Source organism: Cnephaeus nilssonii, assembly GCF_951640355.1.
Source record: "Cnephaeus nilssonii genome assembly, chromosome: 6".
Taxonomy (NCBI): domain Eukaryota; kingdom Metazoa; phylum Chordata; class Mammalia; order Chiroptera; family Vespertilionidae; genus Cnephaeus; species Cnephaeus nilssonii.
In genome coordinates this window covers 30,342,059-30,355,089 of record NC_137077.1, presented here as the reverse complement: position 1 = coordinate 30,355,089, position 13,031 = coordinate 30,342,059, and the positions used below count along the sequence as shown (strand labels likewise).

The 13,031-nt window shown below is 39.6% G+C and overlaps 1 protein-coding gene across 1 annotated transcript in view; it reads left to right on the top strand.

The window, feature by feature from the left end:
• The first annotated feature begins 3,972 nt into the window (after window positions 1-3,972).
• Window positions 3,973-13,031, top strand: part of ABCC9 (ATP binding cassette subfamily C member 9) — a 147,086-nt gene continuing 138,027 nt past the window's right edge. Inside the window, exon 1 of the mRNA XM_079775594.1 lies at window positions 3,973-4,154. The gene's annotated coding sequence lies outside the window, so the exon portion shown is untranslated. The remainder of the gene's footprint in view (window positions 4,155-13,031) is intronic.

Sequence of the window (13,031 nt, the reverse complement as noted above, 5' to 3'; positions counted from 1 at the left end):
ATTCTCTAGCCTTTATATGGGGCCTTTTTTCCTGCTTGTAGACACACACACACACACACACACACACACAACTTTTCTGAATGCAATTTATGTTTTCCTTAAATAAAATTTTAACCCTTTCCTCCTGAGACACCTTCCATGAATTCATTCCTTCAACATCCATTTTTAAAGTTGATTTTCAACATTCACTTTAACTTTAATTTCATTGACAAATGTTTCCTGAACACACAATAGTTTCAGGCGTCTTTGCATGCTCTCGGAGTACAGTGATGAACAAGGTAGACAAGGTCCCACCTATCAAAGAAGTCACACACTAGTGGGAAGAGACAGAATAAGTAGGAAGACAAACAATGAATAATGTTCACATTTAGACCGGTGATCAGGAAAGACCTCACTGATAAAGCTGTCAGCTGCCAGGACCTATACTCCACAGTAGCAGAGACTTTGGTCTGTTCAGTTCAGTGCTGTATCCCCAGTGCCTAGGGCAGTGACAGGGACATAACTGACCTGCAATAAACATTTTAAAAAATGCGAACATGAATGCAGCGGATGCTTTTTGAATGTAAGGGCAGAGGATTCCAGGCAGAGGAGAGTGCAAGTGCAAAGGTCTTACAAGAGGAAGGAGCTTGGCATGTTGGAGGAACACAAAGAAGGTCAGGGAGCCAGAGGAAGAGCAGAAGGAAGTGGGGTCAGACAGGGAGACAGGACTTTGTAGATCCTGGTCTGTAGTACAAGAAGAAGCCACTGAAGGCAGATGTTATAAAATCTCACGCTGCTGTGTAAAACTGTCTCTGTTTTCTCTTTCCCCTGCTATCTGAAAGTAGAGTGAGCCTCTGGGAGCTCTTAGAAGCTGAAATGGCATTATGCAAAGGAGCAATTACCTTAGGACACGTCACACTATTTTTGCTTTTTACCTTTTTCCATAAAAGCGAAAATCCTCTTTGGATTTCTTTTGGTTAGTGGGAACAGGTACTGATGAAGGTCTTTTGTAAAAACAAAATGGCGTGAAGTGAACTTTCAAAAAACAGGGGCTACCTGTCTTTTAGTTGAATTTGGTTGATGTTGACAGTCATTTTTCACTTTGAAGACACTGTATTGCTGTCTTCTGGCCTCAGTTGCTGCTATCGATTACATACTCCTGGTAGTCTAATTATTGATTCTTTACACCTAATCTGCCTTTCCTTTCTGGTCACTTCTAAAGCATTCTCTTTGCTTTTGTGCTGTGCAATGTCTCTTTCAGATGCACTTACTTTTTTATTTATCTCATATAGGAATTGTGTTGTGTCCTCTCTTTCACGACCTCTATACATTAATCAGACATTATTCCTTCAGATACTGCCTCGCCACTATTTTTTATTTTCTTCTCAGGAGCTACTCTTAGACCTATGGAGACACTGATCATTGTTTATCTACATCTCTTTTTTTAATTATTGAATTTATTGGGGTGACATTGTTTTGCAAAACCAGGTTTATGTGTTTTTAAAAATATATATTTTTATTGATTTCAGAGAGTAGAGGAGAGGGAGAGAGAGATAAAAACATCAATGATGAGAGAGAATCATTGATCGGCTGCCTCCTGCACACCCCGCACTGGAGATTGAGCTGGCAACCCAGGCAGGGGAATTGAACTGTGAACTCCTGGATAATAGGTTGACACTCAACCACTGAGCCATGCCAGGATATATTAATATATATCTTAATCCCTTTACCTTCTCTCATTCAGCCTCACAACCCCCCTCCCCTCTGACAGTTGTCAGTCTGGTCTATGCATCCACGCCTCTGTTTCTATTTTGTGTATCAGTTTATTTCGTTCATTAGATTCCACATATACATGAGAGCATATTGTATTTGTCTTTCTTTGACTGGCTTATTTCACTTAGTATAATAATCTCCAGGTCCATCCCTGCTGTCACAAAAGGTAAGATTTTCTTTTCTTGTCTTTCTTTCCTTTTTTTTTTTTTACTGCCAAGTAGTATTCCATTGTGTAAATGAATCATAGCTTTTTTATCCAGTCATCTACTGATGGGCACTTGGGCTGCTTTCATATCTTACAGTTATACTTTCCATTTTTGCTTCTCTCCACCTATATCCTGGGTAATTTACATATTCTGTCAAGTTGTTTTTATATTACCCTGAGTCCTTAGTAGCAATAATTTCTGTTATTGTGTCTGCAGACTCTGTCTCAGATGGCTTTTAATCTCTTGTATGTTTTTTAAAATATATTTTTATTTCAGAGAGGAAAGGATGTTACAGAATTTACCAGGTGACTGAGAAATAGGGAGTACTCGGAGATCCAGGATAAACCTTTATTTTCAGATGTACTAGTACAGTGACTCAGGGGGTCAGTTCTGCAAATCCTGAGTGAGTGAATATGGAGGAAGCTTTTCCTTTATACCCTTTGGTTTCTTTGTCCCCCAAATATGGATCAGGCTTCCGGACCTTTCATGGGCTTTTCGAAAAGCCCCATGTGTTGGGATGGGGGATGTGAGACCACACCCAAAGTCCTGTCTTGGCACAAGCACTCATAACCCGCTCTGGGGTTTGTGTATGGTTCATGGTTTATGGCCTCTGCAAAAAGGGAGTATTCTGGGAAACAGATTCTGCAAGGCAGGACAGGCATCAGTGGAGTTAATTATCGGCTAGCAAGAGTGTGCATTAGCAGGCAGGTTACTGGCACAGATTCAGATTGCTAGCCGCCCCCACCCCCCAACAATGTCTATAGTCACCATCAAGGAGAGGGAGAGAGACATAGAAACATCAAAGATGAGAGAGAACCATTGATCAGCTGCCTCCTGCATGCCCCCTACTGGGGATCCAGCCTGCAACCCGGGCATGTACTCTAACTGGGAATCGAACCATGATCTCCTGGTTCATAGGTTGATGCTCAACCACTGAGCCATGCCGGCCGTGCTCTCTTGTATGTTTTATAATTTTTTTCTAGAGAGTTCATCTTTAGAGGTACATGTTTATTTTCTGAGAGGATCCCATGGGAATGTGTTGGGTCACGTTCCTTAGAACAGACACTTGAGATGAGGGTTCAATGGTAGTGCTTATTAAGGAAGTGTTCCAGGGAAACTGGCAAAGGGTTGGGGGAAATAGGACAGAGAAGAGGAGAAATCCAAACATGGGTATGATCTCAGGCAAAGTCCCACAGAAAATGATCTCAGGCTGATCCTGCAGGGGACTCTGGAGTTTAAAAGTTATGCCACAGAGTTGTAACCGAGGCTAGGGAGCTAGGTGAGTACGGGGATGTGTTTGGAGAGCAGTTTCCTGAAAAAAGAGACCCAATAGGTGCTGGATAGGAAAGCATGCCAAAGAGGGGACTCCCCTCCCAAGACACAGTAAAAATAGATCCAGGAATCTGGGTGAAGCACTGACACTGACATTATCCACTACAATCTCTGCAGGACAATTTTGCATTCAACTCTGCCAGGTACTTAAGTGTGTAACTGGCTGAAGACCAACATTTATGTTTGGTTCTCAGTTTAGGGATTCTCTGATACCATGTGGCTTTCTATTCTGAAAAGCTGCAGGCCAAAGGAGTTGGTTTCTCTTTTAACAATTGTTTTCACCCAAAGTACAAGCCAGGATGAGCTTGCATGTCGGCCCCCTAGGCTCTTGAGCCATTTTTTTCCCCCCTTCTTAGTTCTCTTTACATTTTGGGAACAATTTCTCCACAAAAGGCGTTTAAGCAAGATTTCAATTCCAAACCCTAATCTCCTGCCCTGTGCAAGGATTAAAATCCAATCCAGGTATTACCTGATCAAATTATCTCTCCTCATTACTCCCATAGCACCTTGTATAGTTGCACATGTTTACACCCAAGTCTGTTTAAAGATTTGAGGCTGTGTCTGCGAAAGAGCTCTTCTCACTCCTATTTTGGTGTTCTGCTTATGTAATCCTTCCGTTTTGGATCTTCTGTCTCTTCTCTCTTTTAGATGAGTTTTGTGTAGGAAGAACTTCAAATTTGAACTGAAAGTAAGATCGCTGTATTTCCAGTCTCGGTTTGGACCCGAGTGGTGGAGAAAAGCTGGAGAGAGAAAACAGAGAAAGCTGTGACATCTAAGAGTTCCAGGAACTGAAGTGTGGAAAAGTTGATATCCTCAAGAGCGATAAACAGGAAGGACGTGTCACCACTCTAACCAGAAGAGGAGGTGAGCATACTTATGTGCTCTATGTCCTACAAGTGTATCTTATTTCTGTAGCATGAAAAGAATTGGTAGGAAATTATCTCTTTTAAACTATTTTCTTTTTTAAAAAAATATATTTTTATTGATTTCAGAGAGGAAGGGAGAGGGAGAGAGATGGAAACATCAATGATGAGAGAGAATCATTGATCGGCTGCCTCCTGCATACCCGCTATTGGGGATTGAGCCTGCAACCTGGGCATGACTTAAATCTAGTTTAGGACCTTTCAGTCTGCAGGCCGACGCTCTATCCACTGAGCCAAAGCGGCAAGGGCTCTTTTAAACTATTTTCTTAGAAAATAGTATGAGGTTTCCAAGAGAGTTGGAGAAGCAACTGAAATGCAACTTTTCTCAGTTTTCCTTCTATCCCCCAAACTGAAAATGCTTAATGTATGACAGGCGCTAAGAGTAAAGTCTGGAGTTCTGATTTATTTCTATAGTGCTCTCTGAAAAGTACTGACACAGTACTGCCCTCCTAACATGTCTGATAAGGTAACAGCCCAAATCAAGCTGGATAGGAAGCATTTAAGCTTCCAGCAAAGAAAGCTTTTAACAAATGATTCAAATGCAAACTGTAGGACTGATACTGATCCTTCAAGCTACAGTTCCAAAGTATGAAGCATTATTTTATCTTTATCAAATGCAAGTATTTGTACTGAAAACAGAGTTTGATGTTAGTGTTATAGGAAGAAAAATAAATAGAAAATTCAAGACTATTTATGAGGATTGTTATATGCCAACTCTGCCCAGTTTGGCCAGTAGGCTTGTAATAATAACGGTCATTTCAAGTTCTTACAGAGATTGTGCTATAAAAATGATCAACTAGTCAGTTTCTTTCTCATATTAGTTGTCCATTCCCTAGGAATTGGAGAAAACTAGGATAGAAGAATGTGGCAAGCTAGGATAGAAGAATATCTGCTTAATTCTGAGAGTGGGCCGCACAGCAGGGTCTGTTTTGCTATGAAGAAAGAATTTTTCCTAAGGGAGGAGAAGATAGAAGTACAGAAGTCAAGCCCAGTATGTTATTGTTAGAAGGAAGTGTGTTTGCATTTGCCACTTAGATTATAAGTCAGCCTGGCTATCCTTAGCCTGGAAGCAAAGGGCCTGCAATGAAAAATAAGCAGTGCCCTGGCTGGTGTGGTTCAGTAAGTTCATGTGTCAGTCCATGCACAGAGAAGTTGCCGGTTTGATTCCCAGTCAGGGCACATGCCAGGGTTGAGGGCTCTATCTCCAGTAGGGGGTGTGCAGGAGGCAGCCAATCAATGTTTCTCTTTCTCCTTCTCCCTTCAATAAAAACATATTTTAAAAAAAGAAAAGAAAAAGAAACAAGATCTCAAGAGACACTGAGTCCTCCTGGAAGTGGTGGCATTGGTGACACATGGACAGAATCTTAGCCATGTTGTCCACAGCTGCATTGCTGGTATCGGGTAATGATAAAGCACTTGCTTCAGTGCCTTCTATTTTCCAGATATAAAACATCAGAACCTCTGACTAGAGATGAGAATCCTCAGTCTTAAGCTACTTGACATCACCAGTGGTCCTGCCTATAAGGAAGTGTCTGGACAGTTGTATTGCCAATGGGTAACAATGGCATAGCTACCACCCTGAACTTAGGTGCATATAGACACAATGTCTCAGTGATCTGGATCAGGAGATAAGAAAAACTGTAAGCTCCCCCATGGTAGTCAACAGAATGCTATTAGAACTTATGGGAGATGCTTGATTTTCTTAAAATTATTTGGGAAGAGCTGGGTATTATATTTGTGTGTTATATTTAAAAAGAACTACGTGGAATGCTTCACAAATTTGCTTGTCATCCTTGTGCGGGGCCATGTTCATCTTCTCTATATTGTTCCAATTTTAGTATATGTGCAGCTGAAGCAAGCACTGGGGGTTATATTTTTTGAGGAGTAAGCCAACAACTTGTCCATCACAAACACATACTTCAAACAATTGAACAGATGATTGTATACATGGACATAACCAGATGGCCAATATAGAAATCAAATAGACTATGTAATTGGAAGCAGGAGATGGAGAAACTGTATTCTCTGTGCCAAAATAAGACCAGGAGCAGATTGTGGTACTGACCACGAATTGCTAATATCAAACATTAGAGTAAAACTGAAAAACACTAAAAGAATCATAGTGCCAAAATATAACGTAATGACATTCCTGATGGATTTGGAGTTCACATAAAACACAGATATGCACTGTTAAACTTAATTGACCAAGAACCAGCAGATCTGTTGACTGAGACTTCAAATATTATTTGGGAAGAATGAAAAAACGACAATGATGGATGTGAAAAGGAAAGGAAAATTGAGATGGAAGACAGCAGAAACACTGGAAATTGTTAAAGACAGGTGAGAGGCAAAAGTAGGTGTTAGAATCCTGAACACAGTTTTTCAATGACTATCATGTAGAGATAAATAGAACTATTATAATAGTCAATGCAAGGAGATAGAAGAAAATAATAAAAAAGAAAAAAAAAAACAAGAGATTTCTACCAGAAGATTAAAAAGTAAAAGGGAAATTTAAACCTAGACTAGGAATGCTGAACAACCAACAAGGAAGCACATTACCTGAACAGGAGAAAATAAAGGGAAGGTATAAACAGTATACTGAAAATCTATACCAAAGCAACAAAAGGATGGCCAGTACCTTTGAAAAAGATTCCTATGAGGAAGAATGGTAATTCTAGAAAGTGAAGTGAAAAATTCCCTGAAAGTATTGGGAAGGAATAAATTGCCAGGGATAGATCAGATACTAATATAATTATTTCAAGCCACAGAAACTGAATCTAATTCTAAAAAGAATATATCAACAAATATGGAAAGCAAAACAATTGTCTACAGACTGTAAATGTTCAATATACATCAAAACCTTCAAGAAAGAAGATGCCCAGGAGTATAGTAATTGTGCTAATTTTCCAAGCAATTAAAGTGGTACTCAAGTTGATGCAACAAAGGCTTCTAACTTAATATGAAGCAAGAAATGCTGGATGTTCAAGTTAGATTTAGAGAAGGAAGAGGCATTCTATATCTTATTGCAAACATCCATTGAATACTAGAGTTCTCCAAAGAAGTTCAGAAGGTTAGTCTATGTTTTATTTATTAATTATTATTTTTAAACATATTTTTATTGATTTCAGAGAGAAAGGGAGAGGGGGAGAGAGATAGAAACATCAAGGATGAGAATAATTGATCAGCCGTCTCCTGCACACCCCACACTGGAGATCGAGCCCGCAACCCCGGGCATATGCTCAGACTGGGAATGAAACCATGACCTACTGGTTCATAGGTTGATGCTCAACCACTGAGCCAGGCTGGCCGGGCTTAGTCTATGTTTTATAGCCTACAATAAAACCTTCGTGCTGATCATGAAAAGCTATGGGTTGCTCTGAAAGAAATGGGTATGCCTCAGCACTTGATCATCCTGATGTGAAACCTGTGTTGTGGACAGGAAGCCACAGTCAGGACAGAACATGGAGAGACAGAAGGTGTCAGACAGGGGTGCATTTTATCTCCCCATTTGTTTAATTTCTATGCAGAACATAGTCTTCAAAAAACTGGACTAGACTCAGAGGAAGGAGGAGTGAAAATTGGTGGAAGAAATACCAATAACTTAAGATATACAGATGCAGCCATCTTACTGGCAGAAAATAGCACAGAATGGAAATGACTTCTGATAAAAGTGAAAGAAGTAAGTACCAAAGCAGGACTGCATTTGAACATCAAAAAGACAAAAATCATGACTACAGAAGAAATACACAACTTCAACATAGACAATGAAGACATTATATTGTTAGAGAATTTTGTTTACCTTGGTTTAGTTATCAATTCAAATGGAGACTGCAGCTAAGAGATCAAGAGAAGGCTGAGACTCGGAAGGGCAGTAAAGGAAGAGTTAGGAAAGCTCAAGAGCAAAGGTCTGTCATGAGAGACCAAGGATAAGGCCATCCACACCTGTATATTCCCAATTATTATGTACGGATGCAAAAATTGAACAGCGATAGGGAAAATGCTGATTTATTTGAAATGTGGTGTTAGAGGAGAACTCTATGAATACCCTGAACCACCAGAAAAGGCAAACAAGTGGGTCCTAGAGCAAAAGAAGCCTGAAACATCACTGGAGGCAATGATGAGAAAAATGAAGCTGTCCTACTTCGGGCACATCATGAGAAGGAAGGCAGGGTTCATTGGAAAAAACATTAGTGCTGAAAAAAAAAAGCAGCAAGCAGGAAAAGAGGAAGACCAAATATGAGCTAGATTGACTTAAAAAACATCATAGGCATGTGTCTACAGGAGCCGAGCAGTGTTAAGGACAAGACAGGATGGACGTTATTCATATTTATATGGTCACCAGGAGTCAGAGCCAACTCAACACCTATAATACACACATGTGGGATTACAGATAGATTTTTTTTCTTAATGGTTATTTTTGTAATCTTGTTTTTAAATCCACATTACTGTGACTCAGGAAATGCAGGTGATACACTTAGTCAGAAGAATGAACTCTGTTCTGCTTTCTCTTCCGAAGTCATCCAAACTCTGTTGCTCTTCTGTGTATCTATGGCAGACGCTGCAGTGCGCTGCTCAAATCCTCCCTCACAGAGGCTGCTCCCCAGCCTGGAGGAGTTCAGGAGCGTTCAGGCTCTAGTAGTTGGCCCCCTTAGGGTTTGCCTCAGCTTTTGATCAGAGGTCAAGTTCTCAGTGTTCCCCCCCTTCCCCAGCCAATGATTGAGCAAAGTGGTGGTACAGGTGGGACAGGCTTAGCTTTGAACGATTTTTGCTTCAGAGATTTCCCTCTGAGCTGGCAGAACTTCTGTTAAGTCTCTGTCAGGGTCTGACAGCTCCCTCTTCCCAATTCTACTTCCTCCTCTTTCCTTTGAAGGTATACTAGTACTTGCCAATAAACTCTGTACTCCTAACTTATCTCAATATCTGCTTTCTAGAGTCTAATGTGAAGGGCATCCCACAGGCTCCTCATGCCATACAGTTCTGTGTTTTGATATTCTGTGCAACGCAATATCCTTCTGCCCCAGGACTTTTATTCTTTTTTTTCAAACAGTCATTCTTTATTTTATTTTACTTTATTTTATTTTATATATTTTTTGTAAATCTTCACCTGAGGATATTTTTCCATTGATGTTTAGAGAGAGTGGAAGGAAGGGGGAAGGACAGAGAGAGGGAAACATTGATGTGAGAAAGACACATCGATTGATTGCCTCCCCTACGTGCCCCTAGTGGGGTTTGGGAACCAAGCCTGCAACTGAGCTACCAGCCCTTGACCGGAATCACATCCAGAACCCTTCAGTCTGTGGGCCGATGCTCTATCCACTGAGCCAAACCAGCTAGGGCAGGACCTTTATTCTTAATTATTTCTTATCAGACAGGTAAGTTCGCACTGTTAAAACAAAGAGACCTGGTTTTAGATTCAGACTTATTTTGGGTTTGAATCTCAACTCTGCCTTATACTTAGCAATATGAACTTGATTAAGTTGTTAATTTCTATGAGCCCCTATTTTCTCATCTTCCATTATAGACCTGGGAAACAGATCTCTCATTGGATAGAAACATGGATGCATGCAACTGCTATGCAAAACAATTAAACATCCTCCTAACATTTCCAAAGGGAGAGCTCTCATTTCACGCTCACTGTGGACTGCACGGATTTAGTTACATTTACTCTGCTTTTATTTTCCTGTATAAGAAGTACTTACCACTAAACTGTGTAAAATGCGTGAAACATTATTTTTCTTCTCCTTCCTATTAAACAAAAATCCCCTGCACTGTAAAAGTTGCTTGTATAATTTTTTCCTTTTCCTCTTGGATTTCCTACTTTTAATTATATCTCATCTTCTGCTTCTCTTGAAGTTAATATTTTCTTTCTTAAAGTTTTGTACATATCTTAGTCTTTGACTAAGTTTTATAGTTGTTATTATTTTTGCTTTCCAATGAGGGGAGATATTAGCTCTTGATCTTTATAATTAATAGGTCAGTTTGGGGATGTGAATTGTATCCCTTGTGTTATTTACTGTATTTAAAAAGAGAGGTTCCACTTCATTTAACTTCCTCTTTGTTTTTTAAAATAACTTCTTGAAATATTTTCCCTGGTGTTTTTCCATAGAAACAAAAAAAAAATTGGGAGAGAGACAGAAAGAAAAGAAGGATTATGGGAAATGTTTCAAGTGAAGTAACCTTTTTAGTGATTTTTATTTTCCTTGCCAAGTTTAAAACCCATGAAGTCTTGACTTGATACTAAATACAGAAAGGACCCAAACTAATTAAACCTGTTATAATATATATATTATATATATATATATATAATCTTTTCTGTATAATAAAATCTGTAATAAATAAACACCAAATAATGCTAATTTTACAATCTTATGGTTTGACAAGAGTTTTTACTTTATCTTATTTTAATCTTGTATAAAAATACCCAAAAGGCTGAACTGTTCCTTTTGTACTCTTCAGTCTTTTTTTATATAAACTAAGAAGACTGAATAAAAATGTAATAGAATGTTCAAGTGAGTCTTGCTTGAGACCTTAAGGCAACAGAGCCCAGAGATTCTAGACACACTCTTCCTGGGAGGTGAAAGGCTTGAGAACAGTCACAAAACACAGTTGAATAAGCACAACTATAGCATAAATAAGAAATAAGCTTTTGGGGTCTCTGACTAAGTAGCTAGCATTACCTTATTTACTATATTTTAAAAATTAGCAAAGTGTATAAAAGAAAAATAATAACGTTGAAGGTTACAGTGATAGTAATTTGCACAGTAAAGAAAAAAGGTATTTCTACCACATAAATCAGTCAGTCTATTGTTAGTAATGTATTAAAAAATAATTCAGCCCTAGCTCATTTGGCTTAGTGGATAGAGCTTCGGCCTGCGGACTGAAGGGTCCTGGGTTTGATTCTGGTCAAGGGCATGATCCCCAGTAGATGATCCCCAGTAGGGGGTGTGCAGGAGGCAGCCAATCAATGATTCTCTCTAATCATTGATCTTTCTATCTCTCCCTCTCCCTTTCTCTCTGAAATCAATATATATATATATATTAATCTTTATTGTTCAGATTATTACAGATGTCCCTCTTTCTCCCCCAATAGCTCCCCTCCACCCAGTTCCCACCCCACCCCAGACCCTTGCCACCCCACTGTCCGTGTCCATAGGTATTGCATATATGCATATAAGATCTTTGTCTAATCTCTTCCCACACCTCCCACACCCCTTTCTCCCCCGAGAATTGTCAGTCCGCTCTATTTCCATGCCCCTGATTCTATTCTATTCACCAGTTTATTCTGTTCATCAGATTTTTTATTCATTTGAGTTTTAGATTCACTTGTTGATAGATATGTATTTGTTGTCACTTTGTTGTTTATAATTTTTATCTATACCTTTTTCTTCTTCCTCTTCTTAAAGAATACCCTTCAGCATTTCATATAATACTGGATTGGTTGTGATGAACTCCTTTAGCTTTTTCTTGTCTGTGAAGGTTTTTATCTGACCTTCAATTCTAAATGATAGCTATGCTGGGTAGAGTAATCTTGGTTGTAGGTTCTTGCTATTCATCACTTTGAATATTTCTTGGCACTCTCTTCTGGCCTGCATAGTTTCTGTTGAGAAATCAGCTGACAATCATATGGGTACTCCCTTGTAGGTAATTAACTGTTTTTCTCTTGCTGCTTTTAATATTCTCTCTTTGTCTTTTGCCCTTGGCATTCTAATTATGATGTGTCTTGGTGTGGTCCTCTTTGGATTCTTCTTGTTTGGGGCTCTCTCTGCTTCTTGCACTTGTAAGTCTATTTCTTTCACCAGGTGGGGGAAGTTTTCTGTCATTATTTCTTCAAATAGGTTTTCAATATCTTGCTCTCTCTCTTCTTCTGGCATCCCCATAATTCGGATGTTGGTACACTTGAAGTTGTCCCAGAGGCTCCTTATACTATCTTCATATTTTTGGATACTTTTTTCTTTTTGCTCTTCCAGTTGGGTATTTTTTGCTTCCTCATATTTCAAATCTTTGACTTAATTCTTGGGATCCTCTAGTCTACTCTTGAATCTCTGTATATTATTCTTTATTGCAGTCAGTATATGCTTAATTTCTGGCTGGTCCTTTTCCATTTTTTTGGCATTTTCACTAAAATCCTTGAAGGTCTCACTAAGTTCCTCTAAGGTTTCTAGAAGATTCTTGAGTAACCTTATAACAGTGGTTTTGAACTCTACATCCAGTAGTTTGCTTTTTTCCATTTCTTTCATTTATGACATGTTTCTTTGTCTCCACATTTTGGCTGCTTCCCTGTGTTTGTTTCTATGTATTGAGTAGCTGCTAAGTCTCCTTGAGTTGAGAGAGTGGCCTTGTGTAGTAGGTGTCCTATAGGGCCCAGTGGCTCAGCCTCCCAAATTACCTAAGGTGGATACTCTTGGTGCACCCCTTTGTGGGCTGTTTGTACAGTCTTGTTGTAGTTAAGCCTTGATTGCTGTTGGTATCACTGGGAGGAATTGACCTCAGGCCAATTGGCTGTGAGGACCAGCTGTGTCTACAATGGAAGAGCTGCTGTGCAACAGACACCCTTATGTAGCAGGACTTGTTTCAGTGGGGCTTTGGTGCTCCCTGAGTCTGCCCCTTGAGTGTGTCACTTACGGATGTGAAGAGTTATAATCTGGTATGGTCTCACACTGACCATTGGGTACACTGGCTCTTGGATCTCCAAGTAGGTGCAAAGTCAGCCACTGCCTGGGGCCACCCAGCAGGAGCTACAGAGAGATCTGCAGATTCTACTTCTTTGTATTGAGTTTGGAAGTGCCCAGATGAGGCCCAGCTGTGAAGCAAGGCAGGC